This window comes from Pipistrellus hanaki (assembly GCF_964339955.1).
Source record: "Pipistrellus hanaki genome assembly, chromosome: 5".
Lineage (NCBI taxonomy): Eukaryota > Metazoa > Chordata > Mammalia > Chiroptera > Vespertilionidae > Pipistrellus > Pipistrellus hanaki.
The window spans coordinates 46,207,422-46,225,489 of NC_140507.1; the positions used below are offsets into that span (position 1 = coordinate 46,207,422).

General features: G+C 38.2%; 1 long non-coding RNA gene across 1 annotated transcript in view; it reads right to left on the bottom strand.

The window, feature by feature from the left end:
- Positions 1-18,068, bottom strand: part of LOC311623845 — a 38,141-nt gene that overhangs the window by 19,230 nt on the left and 843 nt on the right. Inside the window, exon 2 of the long non-coding RNA XR_014795216.1 lies at positions 8,975-9,057. This is a non-coding gene — a long non-coding RNA (uncharacterized lncRNA). The remainder of the gene's footprint in view (positions 1-8,974; positions 9,058-18,068) is intronic.

Below are 18,068 nucleotides of genomic sequence, written 5' to 3' on the forward strand. Positions count from 1 at the left end.
TGATGATTGGCTGCTTTCTGTATGCCGGGCTCTGGGGATTGAGCCCACAATCTGTAATCAACCATGACCTCCTGGTTCATAGATCGATGTTCAACCACTGAGCCATGCCAGCTGGGCCTAACTGTACTCTTTTAATTACCAATTCTCTCTCTCTCTCTCTCTCTCTCTCTCTCTCTCTCTCTCTCTCTCTCTCTCCTTCCCTCTCTCCCTCCCTCCCTCCTTCTTCACTTTTCTATCTCCCTCTCTATCTCTATTTCCATCTCCATCTGTCTGTCATTTCATCCAACAATATTCATTGGCAGTTATTCTATGTCAGGCATTATGCCAAGCACTCTGGCCTAGATTCCTGTCAGAGCTCCAGATCCACATAAACCAGATAACCAGTTTGATTTCTCTCTGTGTGTCTCAAAGGCATCTCAAATTCAAGATGCCCAGAACTAAACACATTATTCCCTAATCTTTCAAACATGTTCCTCGCTCTGTATTCTCTGACCCAGAGACAAGAATTATCATTCATCAGGGTGCCCAATCCGGAATCCTCAGTCATATCTGAGTTCTCCATAATTATCCTCCCTGCTTCTAGTTAGTTGCTAAATTCGACCTCTGAAGTACAAGGTACACATACTTTAATACCTGATAGCTCAATTTTGAAAATTAATTGTATTTTAATAAAGACTTTTATAATTATTCCAAGTATCTGTATACATTTTTTAGGGACACCCTGTATTTTGTTCTGTTACGATTGTTTTGTGCCTAGGTTCTGGAGTCAAATTGCAGCTATACCATAGCTGACTGCCTAGCATAAAAGGATAATATGCTAAATAGACCAGATAGACCAGATGTCTTCCTGACGTCATTCCAGACGTCCTTCCTGACACAGCCATGGTCCCAGGTGCCTGCGGCCAGCCTGGCCTGGGAGAAGCTGCCTGGGGTCCCGGCGTCTGCCTGGGTGAAGCCGCCTGGATCTTGGTTGCCTGCTCAGGCAAAGCCAGCACAGGTCTTGGGTACATGCAACTGGCCTAGGTGAAGCTGGCCAGAGTCCTGGGTGCCTATGGCTGGCCCGAGGAAGGGAAGTCCGGGTCCCAGTTGCTTGTGGCCAGCTGGAGGAGGGAAGCCTGGGTCTCGGGTGCAGGGGCCAAAGCAGAGGTGGCTAGGGATGATCGGGCAGGCAGGTGAGTATGTAGGGACAATCAGGCAGGCAGACAGAGGTGATTAGGGGAGATCAGGCAGGCAGGTGAGTGGTAGGAGTGATCAGGCAAGCAGGCAGAGGGCTTAAGGCAATCAGTAAGGTAGGCAGGCAAATGGTTAGGAACCAGCAGTTCCAGGTTTCAAGAGGGTACAGGCCAAGCTGAGGGACCCCCACCCCACAGTGCATGAATTTCATGCACCAGATTCTAGTTAAAAATAAGTTGTTTACCTCTCTAGACAACATTTTTCTTTTCTGTAAAATGAGGATGGGACCTAATTCATAGTGATGTGGTGAGTATTAAATGAAACAATCTGTGTAAGCACACTGCTCTATGCCTAGCACATAGATGTTTCTCTCTCTCCTCTCTTTCTTCTCCTCTTCCCTCTCTTCCCTCTCTCTCTAAAGATCAATGTAAAAAAAAAATTCCTCAGGTGAAGATTAAAAAGAAAAAAACAACAACCAAAAAAACTCAAAGCTACATTACTCACTTGATAATCAACTCAAAGAACAAGAGGAAAGAAATACTCAGAACACCTTATTTTTTTTTATGTTGAACCAGCTCTGCTTTGAAAAGATTCTGCAGCATACCAAACCTTATAGAATAACTAATGTCTTCATTACTGCCTTCTTTGCAAGTAATTTCAACTATTATATAATCCCATTTTGAGCTATGTTATTTAAAAAGTTCTAAAAGATAGAGATATGAAGATCACAATTAGTTCCTTCACAGATGAAACCACAAAATTAATGAGGCAACATTATTCATACAGCGACAGAAGGAAATGTACAACTTTTACTGCTATTATGCCAAAAAATGTTAAAAGGCACAGTTCCATATCACCACAACAAATCCTGGTTACAAATTTATGTCATTGCATATGCATGCATTTGTAGAGTTGGGAAATAATTTGTTCAGAGATTTTTTTTTTTTTAAATAGCTAAAGACTAGAAACAATTCTGAAAATAATGGCACTTTTCAAATTCTGTCTCCATCCAAAATACAAAAATCTTATTTCCAAAAAAAATATTTCTTAGTGAACAATGCATTGAATTCTTTCTAAAATATTTGATGCCTAAATTTATACTGTCCTGAGCTCTGTCTAGAAATAAAAAGTGCACAGATCTAAGGATGTGTACATGTTTGTTTATTATTAGAGGCCTGGTGCACAAATTCGTGCATGGGTGGGATCCATCCGGCCCACCTGATTGGGGCTGATTTGTGCATGGGTGGGGTCCAGCCGACCCTGCACCTAGTCAAACTCCTAGTCAAACTCCCAGTCGAGGGGACAATTTGCATATTAGCCTTTTATTATATAGCCTTTAGCACTAAAGGGGGTAAGGGAATATTCAACTGAAAATAAAGTTCAACAATAAAAATGACTAATAATATATTTCTTAGCCTAATGCCAATAGTTTCCTTAGGTGGTAATAGAAGAAAAATAGAGAGTATAATATGATAAAAGAAATATACCTGAGTCCATTCCTATTGCCTCTATAGAATTTGATGAAATTAACAATTCCCTGCAAGGCCAATTATAGCTGCTGCTAAAACTTCGTGAAAGCATCATTTTGAACCTTTCAGTTTTGGTCTATAGCTATTACATTCCTCAGAAAAAAAAATTTAGCAATAATCAACATTTTCATCGTATTGAGAAAAGAAATTGTGCAAGAAGCTGTGGTTTATCTTTCATTCAATGCATTGAGTCTCTTGCAAGTATATATCAAATCTCTAGAGATAAATTCAATAGTGTGTTCTCAAGAACAGCATCTCACTCAGTCCTATTTTCAAATCAAAGTGACTGTGCTGCTGATATATTGCTGTTGTGACAGATGACTTCAGTAACAAATTTCTCTATTTAGTTAAATGGGCTCTATTCACAACAGGCATCAAATTCTTTCCTTTATATCATTCACCAATACTCATTTCTTAGAATAAATGTTGCTTTCCTTCACATTCTATGCAATATATGGTTGAGAAAAAACATCCAATTTCCAACACTATCATTATTGTCCCTACTTTATAATCTCGTACAAGGGCAGTATGGTGTAATGAAAGCTACATAAGTTTTAAAATAAGACAGATCTTGATTAGTATTCCAAGATCATCTAGTACAGCGGTCGCCAACCTTTCGGACCTCACTGACCACCAGTGGTCTGCAGACCACCAGTTGGCGACTGCTGATCTAGTAGATACATGACCTTGGGAAAGTTACTTACCTTGAATTGTTTAATTATTTGTAAAATGGGAAGAATAATACTTCATTTTAAAATCTACTGTAAAAATTAGATATAGTACATACACAGATGTACTCCCTTCTCCACCAAATGATAAACACGAAGACTGGCATTAAAGCAATAATTTCTTTCTATCCTTTTTATCCAGGGGTCCTCAAACTTTTTAAAGTAGGGGCCAGATCACGGTCCCTCAGAGAGCTGGAGGGCCGGACTATATGAACTACTAATTCCTACTGTAACACCTCGGCTGCACTCACTGCCCAAAAAACCTGGCGGGCCGGATCAGACTCCTCGCGGGCCGTAGTTTGAAGACCCCTGTTTTTATCTCTATCTTTCTGCACAGCAAGGTAATGAATGCTTTGTATTTTAATCATGCTAACAAGCTCTCCATAGTTATTATTGAGCCATTTATCACCTCTGTTGCTTTCATTCTCATCCAGGTGACCTTTTGAGAACTGGACTCAGCTCTAGAATTTCTATAGAAGCGGAACTTGGAGCAACAATCTGGTAAGAAGGAGACATTAGAAAACTGTCTTAAAACTGAATTTTGCACAGCAAGGAAATTGCTTTAATTCTAGTGTAAATAGAGGGACTTTGCATTGATGCTGTGCTTGCAAAACAAGCACTTTGCTAATCTTTATGTTGTATGTTTTAGGGCTAGCTATCCAGAAGGCTGGTGGAGATTCAAAGAACCTTAAAATTCCTTCTCCCATCATATCCCAAACATTATGCTCTATGATACTTTTCAAAATAGCATTCATAGATCACATTAGTATCCATGCCCAGAATACTCTTTCTTTCTCATAACCTATTTAGTAGTATTCCTCTATGCCTACCGTAAGAGATTTGAAAGTTAAAAACTACTCATTCCCCATCACCTGATTTTGACCAAAATTTCAGTTTTCTTAAATCAAGAGAGCTGCAACATACTGGCTAATGCTGCGGCCAGACTGCCTGTGTTCAGGCAGGTGGGTGACCTTGGGCAGGTTCTTTATCCGCTATGGGCCTCTCAGCTTCCTTACTTGTAAAATGAGGATATCAGTAGTAATCTATCCCGCAGGATTGTTGCAAGTACTTAATGAGTTAATAACTGTAAAGTTTGGCATAAAGTTAGTGATATATAAAATTTAGAGATTATTACTATTAAGTTAGAATTGTACTTTCTTATATGTAAATACAGTCTTCATATAGGCACTTACCTAGAAGCAATTGCCTCATAATCAGCTCCTCTAAATACTTGGTAATTAGCCCAACTAAGTGGTGCCTAAAATAATTTTTTTTCTGATTTTTATCTGTAGCAAATTGTTATTTTTTCATACATCCTATTCATATTTATTGTGTAGTCGCTATGTGCCAGACACTGTGCTGGAATCTGAAAATATAATGGTGAATAAAAAGACATATTACCTCTCCTCTGGTGATACATATGAATAGTGGGGGAGAGCATCACCAATCTAATAATCATAAAACAAATGGAAAACATTAACTATGAAAAATGCTACAAAGTGTGTTATATGAAGGCAAGAAGACCAACTTGCCAAAAATCAATTTGCACAAAGCCAATTTGCCAAAAGTCAATTTTCCAAATGACTGATTCTCTGGATTCCACTAACAGACAATTCATTGAAAGCTAGTTCGCCAAAAGCCAATTTCTGGAAAATCAATTTGATGAAAAATAATCTGCCAAATCATCATTTCACCAAATGACCAATTGACTGAATTATTGGAGATTTTCTGAAGTCTTAATTTCACAGAAGTTTTGACACAGTCCTTTCATTCCAGTTCTTTAAACCCAAATTTGACAGTCAGTCTGGGCTGAATGTTAATTTCATGTTTTCATGTTTCAGATGCCAAGTCCTTCTCTAATGCCCAATGTTTTAGTGCTCCAATGTAAGCAAATGGTAGGCTTCTTCTTAAATGCAGTTCACTGTCTTCAGACGTAGGCTCTTCCTGCCTCTGCCTCTTCCAGAAAGAAAACTGCAGAGAACTATCTAGAACAGAGTGATGAACTGGTCTTCTGCAAACTGGCTTTGGCCAAATTTATTTTTAGCTAATTGTTCACTCATGAAATTGATTCCAAGTTATCTCTTTCTCAGTGATTATCTAAAGTTCATGTTTTGAAAATAAGGAATTTGGCCTAGTCAGACTGGTGAGAAAAGGCTTCATTGAGTGAAAAAGAAACTGAATGAAGGTCAGAAGGATAAATGTTTAAAAAAGTAACCAAGCAAAAGGGGGAGGAAACAGCATATGCAAAAAAACTATGTTCAGGAGGAAGCCCTGAAATTGCAAGACTTTGCAAAACAGCAGGTGTTGTTGGAGTACAGAGAACACATAGGAGTACAGTGTGAACTGAGGCTAGAAATGTAGCTGGTAGCTAGAGCATGTGTCTCATAGACTATAATAAAGACTTCTGTTTTTATTTAAGAATGGGAATCCTTAATATATTTTAAGTAGAGGAATGACATGATCAGTTTTGCATTTTGAAAGATCACTTTGCAAGTAGTGTGGAGACCATATTATAAGAGTGTACTGGTGCCCTGGCCAGCATGCTCAATGATTAGAGCATTTGCTTATGCACTGGAGGGTCATGGATTTGATTCCTGGTCAAGGACTGGTATCCTTGTAAGAAGAGGAAGAGATACAAGAGAGCCCTCTCTTTTTCTCTGCATGGGCACATAGGAAAGACCATGTGAGGACACAGTGAGAAGGCTGTCATTTACACGCAGGAGAAGAGACCTCATCAGAAATCAACACTAACTGCACTTTGATCTTGGACTTCTAGCCCCAAGAACTGAGAAAATAAATTTCTGATTTTTTAAGTCACCCATGTTTCAGTATTTTGTTATGGCAGTTCTAGCAGACTAATACAGTCCTTATCTATTGAAAAACTTTAGTGGGATATACCTGCTCTGTTTTGTTTACTTAAGAGTAGACAAACCTGGAACCTAAGGATTTATGTGCCATGACATTGGTTATGTCAGGTAAACTCGTAACTACCTGAATATAAATGGAAATGTCATTACTGAAAAAGCTCCCTTCGTGTAAGTAATATAGCAACTTGCATTAACAATTTAGAGACTTCATGTTAATCTGTGCCAGAGTGAATACTAATGTAAGAAAGGATGTAGGGATCTGTGTTGGTGGTCTCAGACCTCTCTCTGCTAAGCCTGTTCCTCATGATTACTGATAATGAATATTAGTAAAGCTTGATGCAGGGTAAGATCTCTAACTGTCATGTGTCTGATTTGACAACGCCATCCTTTGTGTTCAGATCACTACCTCAGAGAATTGTGGTGAAGATTAAATAAATCAATGCTTCTGAAAAATGCAGTGCCAAGTCCATAGCAAGTACTCATTAACTATTGCTATTATTAATATGTTATTATAATCCCAAGAAATAGTAAGCACTCTCATTTAGATAATGAATATTAGGTGACAGGCACTTAAGTGCCTTCCATGGATTATCTCATTTAATCATCCAAAAAGCCCTATGTTCTATGTTTAATACCATCCTATGAGAAGCCTGAAGCCTGGAGATTTTCCCAAGGTCATATAGCTAGTAAACTGTGCCACTGGGTTTTAAACCCAGGCGATCTAACTCCCCAATTGAGCTCTTGTTCTTGATTCTCAATAACCTTGCCTTGCTACTCTATTCTTTCTGAAAGCCACTGGAATGTCCATCCAGGTGCTATTTTAGTATGCTGAAAGGATAATTTATTAACTAGCACCAAAGTGGCCTTCAAATGTTAATGCAGTTTCTGAATATATGTGACTTCCACCAAGAGTGTTACTTACGTTAGAAGTAGAAAGAGAAAACACTATCTATTATTTTTACTCAATTTCTCAAAAATGTAATCGCTATTTGATATCCCACTGAGTATAACCTCCTGTGCTTCCCCAAAAAGGAGCATGGGCTGCTCAGTTTTTTTTGTTTTTTGGTGTGTTTTTTTTCTTTTGGTTGGTTTTTTTTTTGTTTGTTTGTTTGTTTTGTTTTGTTTTTTTGTGGGGTTTTTTTTTTTTTTTTTTGTGTGTGTGTGTGTGTATGTGTGTGTGTTTTATATTTTATTGATTTTTTTACAGAGAGGAAGAGAGAGGAATAGAGAGCTAGAAACATCAGTGAGAGAGAATCATCGATCAGCTGCTCTTACACAACCCCTACTGGGGATGTGCCTGCAACCAAGGTACATGCCCTTGACCGGAATCGAATCTGGGATCCTTCAGTCCACAGGCCAATGCTCTATCCATTGAGCCAAACCAGTTTCTGCTGGGCTGCTCAGTTTTGAAACAATGAGATAAAACTGAAACTTTAGGAAAGTTAACATGAGATTAGGAGTTTCTTTTTCTCTCTGTACTCACAGATAATGCAAGCTATTTCATGCTCTCATTGTTTTCTTTTTAAAAATACTAATATATAATATAGTGTTTTAAAAAAGAAAGCAATGAGAGCATGAAATATACATATATTGATTTCAGAGAGGAAGGGAAAGAAAGAGATAAAAACATGTCCATTGTGAACAATGTAGTTTGTGATTCAGGAAGAGAGCAAAGCTAATCAGCCCAGTATGAATATTGATCCACTGTCCTCTAGTAAGCCCATTAGTAGAAACTTGAGGAAAAAAAAAATTCCCAGCCAGCATGGCTCCATGGTTCAGCATTGACCTATGAACCAGGAGGTCACAGTTCCTGGTCAGGGCATATGCCTGGATTGTATGCTCTGTCCCCAGTGTGGGGCATGCAAACATCTTGTCATTGATGTTTCTATCTCTCTCTCTCTCTCTCCCCCTCTTCCTTCCTCTTTGAAATAAATAAAAATATATATTTTTAAAAATTATCTCTGGTTTGTGGGCTTCTAGAACTCTAATAAATTTGCATATTTCCTTATATTTTTCAGTTTTACCATATTATTCATAAAGTTATTTGTAGAATTTAACTTTATATTATATATTAAGGAACAGAGTTCAGAAATTGGTGGGGGGGGGGGGGGTAGTACAGCAGTCATGGCTCTTATTCATTCATTAACCAAACACTAAGCATCTCTGTGTCAGCCATTAATGTGTTTGGGGTTTTTTTTTAGTTTTTTTTTTTTAATAGGTCTTTGTAGAGCAGCTTTAGGTAACAAAAAAATTCCATAGAAAGTTTTAAATAGTATAATTTTTTCCCTATTATTAACAACTTGTATTGTGTTGTAATTGATTATAATTGATGAACCAATTCATTATAATTGATGAACCCATAAAGACCAGTTTACATTAGCGTTTCCTCTTTGTGTTATATATTCTATGAGTTTAACAAATGCATCATATCATGTGTCCATCATTATACTATCACATAGAATAGTTTCATTAACATAAAAATTCCCCATGTTCTACCTATTCATTCCTCCCTTCCCCTTAACCACCAACTGATAAAAGAGGGGAAATATATAGTTCTTCTGTGCCATTATGTGTCAGATACGTGATGTATACTAAAACATTTAACCTATCCTTGAAATAAGGTGGTACTATCCCCATTTTGTAGATGAAAAATCAGAGGTCCAAGTGTGTAACTTACCCATGGCCACAACATAAAAAAGAAGGTAGAATCAATCCATTTAGGTATGTTTTGAAAAATAGTAATATTTTTTCTTCATTGACCTGAAAGTAAAAAAAGTAGAGGACATTAAAAAACAAAAAGATAATTGGCCTGCTTTGTTCCTAATTTTCTGATTCTTATTTTTAAGTTTTTAAAAATACTTTTTTTATTGCCCAGCTGGTATGGCTTAGTGATTGAGCATTGACCTGTGAATCAGGAGGTCACAGTTTGATTCCCTGTCAGGGCACATGCCCAGGTTGCTGGTCTGATCCCCAGTGGGGGCATGCAGAGAATCAATGATTCTTCATCATTAATGTTTCTATCTCCTTCTCTTTTCCTCTGATTTTCATCTCTCTCTGCCCACATGAGGATATCCCAAATTGATTTTTACAAAAACCCAAAATTCATTATTTAATAACTAGAGACCTGGTGCATGAATTAGTGCACAGGTGGGGTCCCTCAGCCTGATGGGCAATCAGGGCCTATTGGGACCAGTCGGCCAGGTGGAGGGACAATGGGAGGTTGGCTGTGGGAGCACACTGACCACCAGGGGGCAGCTCCTGCATTGAGCATCTGCCCCCTGGTGGTCAGTGCATTGTCATAGCGGCCATCGACCCAGTCGCTTAGGCTTTTATATAGATTGAGTGTTGGGTACTGGGAGATACTGCACTGGGCGCTTGGTAAGGAATAGGAAGAAAGATAAACATGATCCTTGTCCTTGTAGAACTTACCACCTAGGGTAGAAGACATTCAAGAATTTTTAAAAAATTAATTGTGGTAAGTGATAGAAATATAGGATGCTCTGAAAATTTTTTGCAGAATATGTGATCTAGTTAGGTAAGGCTTCCCCTAAAGATGGGACAGTTGGGATCTGAAAGAATGAGTTAGTTAGACTTGGGTAAAGGGACCGTGGGAGAGAAGATCAGTAATATGTATCTAATCCCCCCCACCCCCCAACATTAAAGAGCTGATCTAAATAATTAGAGAGGTCGAAACCGGTTTGGCTCAGTGGATAGAGCGTCGGCCTGCAGACTGAAAGGCTCCAGGTTCGATTCTGGTCAAGGGCATGTACCTTGGTTATGGGCACATCCCCAGTAGGGGCTGTGCAAGAGGCAGCTGATCGATGATTCTCTCTCATAGATGTTTCTTACTCTCTATCCCTCTCTCTTCCTCTCTGTAAAAAATCAATAAAATATATTTAAAAAAATAAAAATAATTAGAGAGGTTTGCAGCAACCAGAGTAATTATTTTATGTAAAACATTCCAAAACTAAGGGGATAATTTCTACAAAAATTTTGAGGAAAAAATGTCAATTTAATTGCACACCAAAAAACAAAAAACAAAAACAAAAACACCCATGAGCTTTAATTTGCAATGCCACAGTATTGTCTTCTACATTAATTGTCATTGCAGAAACTTTAAAAAGAACATAAACAGCAAATGATAAGGTTCTCATTCCTGCCTTCCATCTAAATCTTTAAAACATTGCAGAATTATCCATTCCAGCATTCTACCCATTTTAACAGACAAGAGTTTTCCGAGTTGCAAATACCTCAATCACAGAAGAGGTAAAACTACAACCATGCAACAACCACCTGCTCTCTATCTCATTCCTAGTTATACCATCCTGTAGTTACATGTCCCTCTCCTAGTTAGTCATAGCCTTGGTTGTCCCTGACCAGAAAACTTTTCACCTCTCAGCATTCAAAAGTAGTAATAATATTTCTGAATTTCTATTATAAATAAGAGGAGACACACATGACTAGTCTTAGGGAGAAGATAAGGGGGTTGACCAAAACAGGAATCAAACAATAATTAATATTCCTACCCCCTTTCTTTGCTTGCATCGTGGGTTCATGATTTTAGGTACCACAGACAGAACTGTTAGCTTTTTATGTGCCTATAACCATTTATGTCCATTTTTTAAGTTTGGCATCCCCCACCATTTTCATTTTGAATTCATGTTAGTCAGTTACGACTGCTTTGATCTTTTGGGATTTTTAAAAAGATCAAGTTTCAAGTATCTAATTTTGTTTGAATGTAATAACTGGTAAAATGTCTATAAATCACCAAGGTGCTACAGTTGGTCAATCTCCTCTCAGGGAAGAGGGCAGAATCTTACCACTTAGCTTTTGAAAAGCTCCTCTTATGATAATGGAAGTCTTTGAGATAACAGCAATAATTGCTATATTATGTAAATTAAAGCTAATGAATAATAAACCTTGATTATCTTCAAGGACTTCAGATTTCTTCATAACCTCATATACCACCCTGTGCCCTTTACAAGGCAGACACTTTGCCAACAGGCATTTCACTTGTGACTAATCTAACTCCAAGCTTGTCCTTGAGTAGGCATTGAGGTTTCACATTTCTTTCATTATAGCTTCAGTTTTGAAAGGATTTTATCAAAGACTTTCATCAAGTTTAATACCATTATGTCCTTTATGCCTGTTGATTTTAGTTGCCACAAAACATCCAAGTCATCTTTGGGACACTAATATCCATAAGGCTCTGAACATCCCCTTTTCTGACCCATTTCATAGCTTGTTCAACACCTTAAATCTTTCCACTGTTCCTTCTAAGACACAAAATTGCCTTTTCTGAACATTCCCTTCACTTCTTGCTTTAAAACCAATCAACCTTGCAGCCCTCTCCGATGCGGCCCAAACTCCACTATTATTAGGCCTGCAGGTAGAGAAGATGATATATCTGTTCCTGTTGCTCCTTCCAGACCATTCTTCTTCTTCCTCCATAAAAATTCCCATTTAAATTTTATGACATCAAGTTACAACACTAACTGCCTTTCCCTGCTCCAGTGTTCAAGCACTATCCAAGCCAGTATCCACTTCCCCTCCTCTCCACTCCATTCCTTGGAGATTTTAGTTCCTAACTTCCTGACACTGTCTCAAACCCTATTCTTGTCATAATTCCCAGTTGGCTTCAGTGTTCACATAGATGATCCATCTAATAAGTTTTAATTCAGTGCCTTGACATTCTCTCCTCCAATAACTTTATCCTCCACCCTACTCAACCTATTTACTCTCATCCATAACTTAATCCCTGTCAGTCCTAGTAACTACTGCCTCTCAAGTATCTCAGTGTGACGCATTCCACTCTCTGATCACCATCTCCTTTCTTTTTAGCTTGGAATCTGGAAAATTCCAACAACCCTCTGACTGTACTAGAAACTAGAATTCATTTATTCTAACATATTTTTAAAATGTAATTATTTCTGAAAGCATTATATATATATATATATATATATATATATATATATGTGTGTGTGTGTGTGTGTGTGTGTGTGTGTGTGTGTGTGTGTATCCTCCCCCCCCCCATTGACCCCTTATAGCTCTCCCCCCACCACCTGCCCCAAGTCTTCTCCACCCTACTGTCTGTGTCCATGGGCTATGCATATATTCATACAAGTTCTTAGATCTCTTTTCACCCACCCACTCTCCCCTGCCTTCCCTCTGAGGTTTTAACATCTTTTTATTTTTTTCTCACCCTTCATATCTTAACTTTTGTCCTCATCTAGCATAAATTGCATGGTCAATCATAATCACTCCCTTACATACACTCAATGCTCTTGACCTTCTCTTGTCTCTTTGTACTTGGCCAAACCACAACCCTGGTTATTTTCAACTTCCTGCCTCTTACATACTTCACTTGTTCATATACCAACATGGCTGCAGGAAACAAATAAATTGGTCTCGTTTATATTCATAAGCTCTAACTTCAAACAGGGCTTCTTGAGCCTAAGCAAACCCTGAAAGCACCAGTTACCTAGGAACCATAACTCATTTCCATTCCACAAGATAGCACACTGGTGTATTAATTGATGACACTATGCTGATTGGAACTGGTGAGCAAAATGCAGAAACTACTCTAGACTTCGTTGTAAGACACTTACATGCAGATATACAGTTTTTGGAAAAATAGCTCTTGGATTGCTTTTGAGCCTTAGTAGAGACTGAATACACAACCATGAGCCATGAAGATACCACATGACCTGTGCTGCCCACCATCAATTGGGTGTTATCTAACCCACCAAGCCATAAATGTAGAACGTACAGCAGCACTCCATCATCAAATAGAAATGGCATATATGTGATTGGGCCTAAGCAGACCCTGAAAGAACCAGTTATCTGTGGAAGTGACCCAAATGCCTATGATTGCCACTCTTGCCACACTGCCTTCTCTCTCCCAGCTTGCACTTCTGGTGTCATAGGGAGTTGCCTATCATCAGTTGACAGAGGAAGAGAAAACTGGCCTGGTTTACTAGATCATCTGGGACAATATGCAGGCACCACCCAAAAGTGGGCAACTGCAGCATAAGAGTCCCTCTTTCTGGGACATACCTGAAAGACAGAAGCAAAGAAAACTTCTCCCAATGGGCTTACCTGTGAGCAATGTGTCTCATTGTTCACTTTGCTTGGAAGAAGAAATGGCTATGAATACGGTTACATAATAACTTATAGTCTGTGGCCAAATACTTTTCCCCCCAGCCACCATTGTCCTTACAATGGGCTCATGAACAAAGTGGCTAGGGTAACAGGGATGAAGGTTATACATGGGCTCAGCAACATGGGCTTCCACTCAACAAGGCCATCCTGGCTATGGCCACTGCTGAGTGCCCAATCTGCTAACAGCAAAAACCAACACTGAGTTCCTGATATGGCACCATTCCCCATGATGGTAGCCAGCTACCTGGTGGCAGGTTGATTACAATGAACTTACTCCATTAAGGAAGGGTCACTGTTTTCTTTTACTGAAATAAACATTTATTATAGATATGGGTTCCCTGCATACAGTGCTTCATGTGAGAGTTACCATCTGTGAATTTACAGAACTTGTGCACCATCATGGTATTCTATACAGCATTTCTTCTGATCAGGGAATTCACTTCACAGCAAATGAAGTACAGCAATGGACTCATGATCATGAAATTCACTAGCTTTACCATGTTCCCCAACATCCTGCAACAACTGGCTTTGACAGAACAGTGAAATAGTCTTAAAGGCTCAATTACAGTGTCAATCAAATGACAATAACTTGCCAGGCTTGAGCAAAGTTCTCTGAAAGGGTGTATATACTCTGAATCAGCATCTGTTACGTGGTGCTGTTTCTCTCATACCCAAAATTCACAGATCCAAAAATCAAGGGGTAGAAATGGGGTGGCATCACTCACTATTACCCCTAGTAACCTTAGAAAAACTTTTGCTCCCTATCTTGTGCTCAGATGGCTTAGAAATCTTAATTCCAAAGGGAAGGATGCTTCCATCAGGAAACACAATAATGATTCCATCCCACTGGGAGTTAAGAATGCCACTAGATTACTTTGGACTCCTCATACCTATGAATCAACAGGCAAATGAGGGCTGTGTTGGCTGGGTGACTAATCCAGACTATCAAAGGGAAATAGGACTCTGCCATGGGAAATAAGGAATGTACTCTGTCTGGATTATAAGAAACCCCTAAGGGCATCTCTTAGTATTGCATGTCCTGTGATTAAAGTCAATGGAAATCTACAACAATCCAATCCACACAGGACTCCTAATGGCCCAGTTCTTCAGGAATGACTGTTTGGGTCACTCCACCAGCCAAAGAACCACAACCAGTTTGTGTTTAAGAGCAAAGGGAATACAGAATAGTGTAAAAGGGTTGTTATAAACACCATCTATTATCACATGACCAGTTATAATAATGAAAACTAATTGTCTTAAGTATTCCCCTTTAATTTATTATAAGTATGCTTATATATATAATATGTTTGCTATATATATAATATATATATACATACATATATATATATTTTTTTTTCCAGTCATCCAGCCAGCACAGCCTTTCTTTGCCTGAACACAAAATAGAGAGCAAAAATTTTGCTAATAGGTCACAAAAGGTAATAGTGAATGATGCCACTCCCATTTCTACCCCCTTATTTTATATAAATATATATATGTATATATATTTTCTTTCCTCTTTCATTCCCTTATCATGTAACATAACATACAGTACTTAAGTATTGCTAATTTTATATCATATTTAAATTACAGGATATCAAGGAGAAGAGTAAACATCCCTCAAGGACTTTACTTCCTCTCTGGGAAAAGGTTTAGTTTTTCTGATTGTATGCAAATTAGGTAGAATTATGATCTTATTAGAGGCCTGGTGTACAAAATCCGTGCGGGGGGTGGGGGGGGAGGGGGGATGGGAGGGGCTGTCTCTCAGCCCAGCCTGCAATGATGCCAACATCCCGTGCCCTGGCCTCTGGCCAGAGGCCCCTGCCTCTACATGGTCGGAGTGCTATGGGCGCTGCCATCTTTGTGACGGAGTGATGGTTAATTTGAATATTACCCTCTTATTAGATAGGATTGTCTTTATTTGGAGAATAATATGGTTTTGAAAAGTGTATGGGTGCTAAGTTGATAAGGGGTGGATTGCAAGAGTTAATGTATGCCATCTTGACTAGGCCACAAGATGCCCAGATATTTGGTTAAACATTACTCCCTGGTGTGTTTGTAAGGATGTTTCTGAATGAGATTAACAATTGACTAAGTAGATTGAATAAAGCAGATTGCCATGTAGACCCACACACAATGGACTAATGGACTATAATTAGCCTGATATTGAACTGGAACTGGCTGCAACTTGGAATGGAAATTCTGAACACTGGCTTTGTATTTAGCTCCACTGAAACCCTAACTATACTTCTATGACTGGAATGGGACTTTAGAAACGTACAGATGTAATTCTACACAAATAAAAATCACTCAGTCTCCTATGCAAGTCTCAGAAAATTCTAACACTAAATGGAGGAAGGAATACCTCATCCTTCCCAATAACAATAGTTCTTTCTATTCTACACAATAAATTTGATGTTATAGGATGGCATAAATACCATAGGGGAAAGTTAATATAATAATAGAACTATTTCAGTTGGCCAACTCTAACCTACTTTTGGAAATGCTTTTTCTCTTTGCCAATCACAAACAAACACAATTTTCACCTAATACTTATTTAAACTTTTATGACTTCATTACTTTACCTATAAAATGAAACTATTAGCATCTACTTCCAAAATTCTGTCTTGAGAACTAAGGATAAAGTATAAATTTTGTTTCAGGCAAATAGAGGGTGTTCAATAATTTTCTATCTGAGCTTTTTCTTTCATTCCCATCACTTGACTCCCATTCCCAGTTGTATTTTTATAAAACCATCTAACTAGCAATTGAATGGTCACAAAAATTTTAAAGCCCGAAGGATAGCACCTACTAATCCAACCATTAGCAACAAGGCATACTATAGTAAAAACTTTCCATAGACTTCTGTGGTGAAGACCTGGAGAGGAGTAAAGACTGGAAGGAGAAGGGGGAGGGGGAGAAAATGGGAGATATCTGTAATTCTACCAACAATAAAAAATGTATTTTAAAAAAGAGTAAAATAATATTGAACAGGAATATGGCACTGTTATTTAATTTTTAGTTATCAAATAAATTATTTAAAGTAGACCGCTTCCAACTGAAATCTTATATCATAACAACATAGTATATAATTTTTTTACTAATGGCAAAAGAAGGAAACATGTTTTGAATACTTTGGCATAAGAACCTGCCAAATATCTTGTTTCGTGCACCTGTCACTCAAGCAGTACTTTAAAAATACTGAGTCACGGCCTGGCCTGTGGGGAGGCAGAGGGCATGGGAGAGGCAACCAACTGATATCTCTCTCTCTCTCCCTCCTTCTACCCCTTCTATTTTCTCTAAAAATCAATGGGAAAAATATCCTGGGGTGATATCCTCAACAAAAATACTGAGTCACAGTGCTTTGGGAAGCCTGATAGTATGAAATTATGTTATCTGTATTATATAGACAGAAAAAAATGCACTTCATATCTCTCACACATCTTATTTTACAATAGTTTCTGAAGACATAATATTAACAGAAATGGGGAAATGTTGATGATTCAGAGAATTTGTCAACTTTTTAATTAACCAATATTTTTTTTTCCCATCTGCTTTGGATTAATCACTTCACTACTCTTGTTCACCAATCCTCATTTAGCCTCAATTGACTGCAATTTTTTTCTGCTACATTTCAAATCCACATACTCAATCCTCTAATAACTTATTTTTTATTTTTAGAGAGAGTGGGAGAGGGAAAGACGGAGAGAAACATCGATGTGAGATAAACACATCGATTGGTTGCCTCTCACACAAGCCCAACTAGGGCTCAGGTCAGGGAGGAGCCTGCAACCAAGGTGCGCGCCTTTGATTAGAACTGAACCTGGGACCCTTTTGTCCGAAGGCTGCCACTCTATCCACTGAGCTAAACAAGCTAAAGCTTAATGCTTTAATTTCTACATTATTTTGGTCTTTTTTAAAATATATTTTTATTGATTTTAGAGATGAAGGGAGAGGGAGAGAGAGAGAGAGAGAGAAACATCAATGATGAGAATCATTGATCAGCTACCTCCCTCATGCCCCCTACTGGGGATCAAGCCTGCAACCAAAGCATGTGCCCTGGCCAGAATCCAACCATGACCTCCCATTTCATAGGTCAAGGCTCAACCACCCTATTTTTTTCTTTTAGTGTGGCACCATTCCCAATAAAGTCAGACTTTTTACTGCAGTTTTACATTCCATCTATTTGAAAAGGGAAAGTTTCTTAGCTTCTCCTTGCTCTTGCATCCATCAATTTTTTTTCATCTTTTATCTTCAATTTCTTCCCACAAATTTATTCTCATTTCCTCTGCCCAGCTCCTATCTCTTTAAACTATTCTTTTTAAGATTATCCTACTTGATGTGTTAAATATATTGGTGTAACTACTTTGTAAAAAAAAAAAAATACCAAAAAAAAAAACACAAAAAACCACACACACACACACACACACACTCAAAACGGTATTTAGCAAAGTAAACAACTTACAATTTTGTTCATTTTTCTATTGGGCATTTAAAACAAACCATTTATGTAATCTTGTGTCCATATTACAGGCCATTAATGTCTGAGTTCACAACTATTACAGGCCAACTCTGTACAGGGTTATAATTAGGGAATGTTTTCCAATATAAAG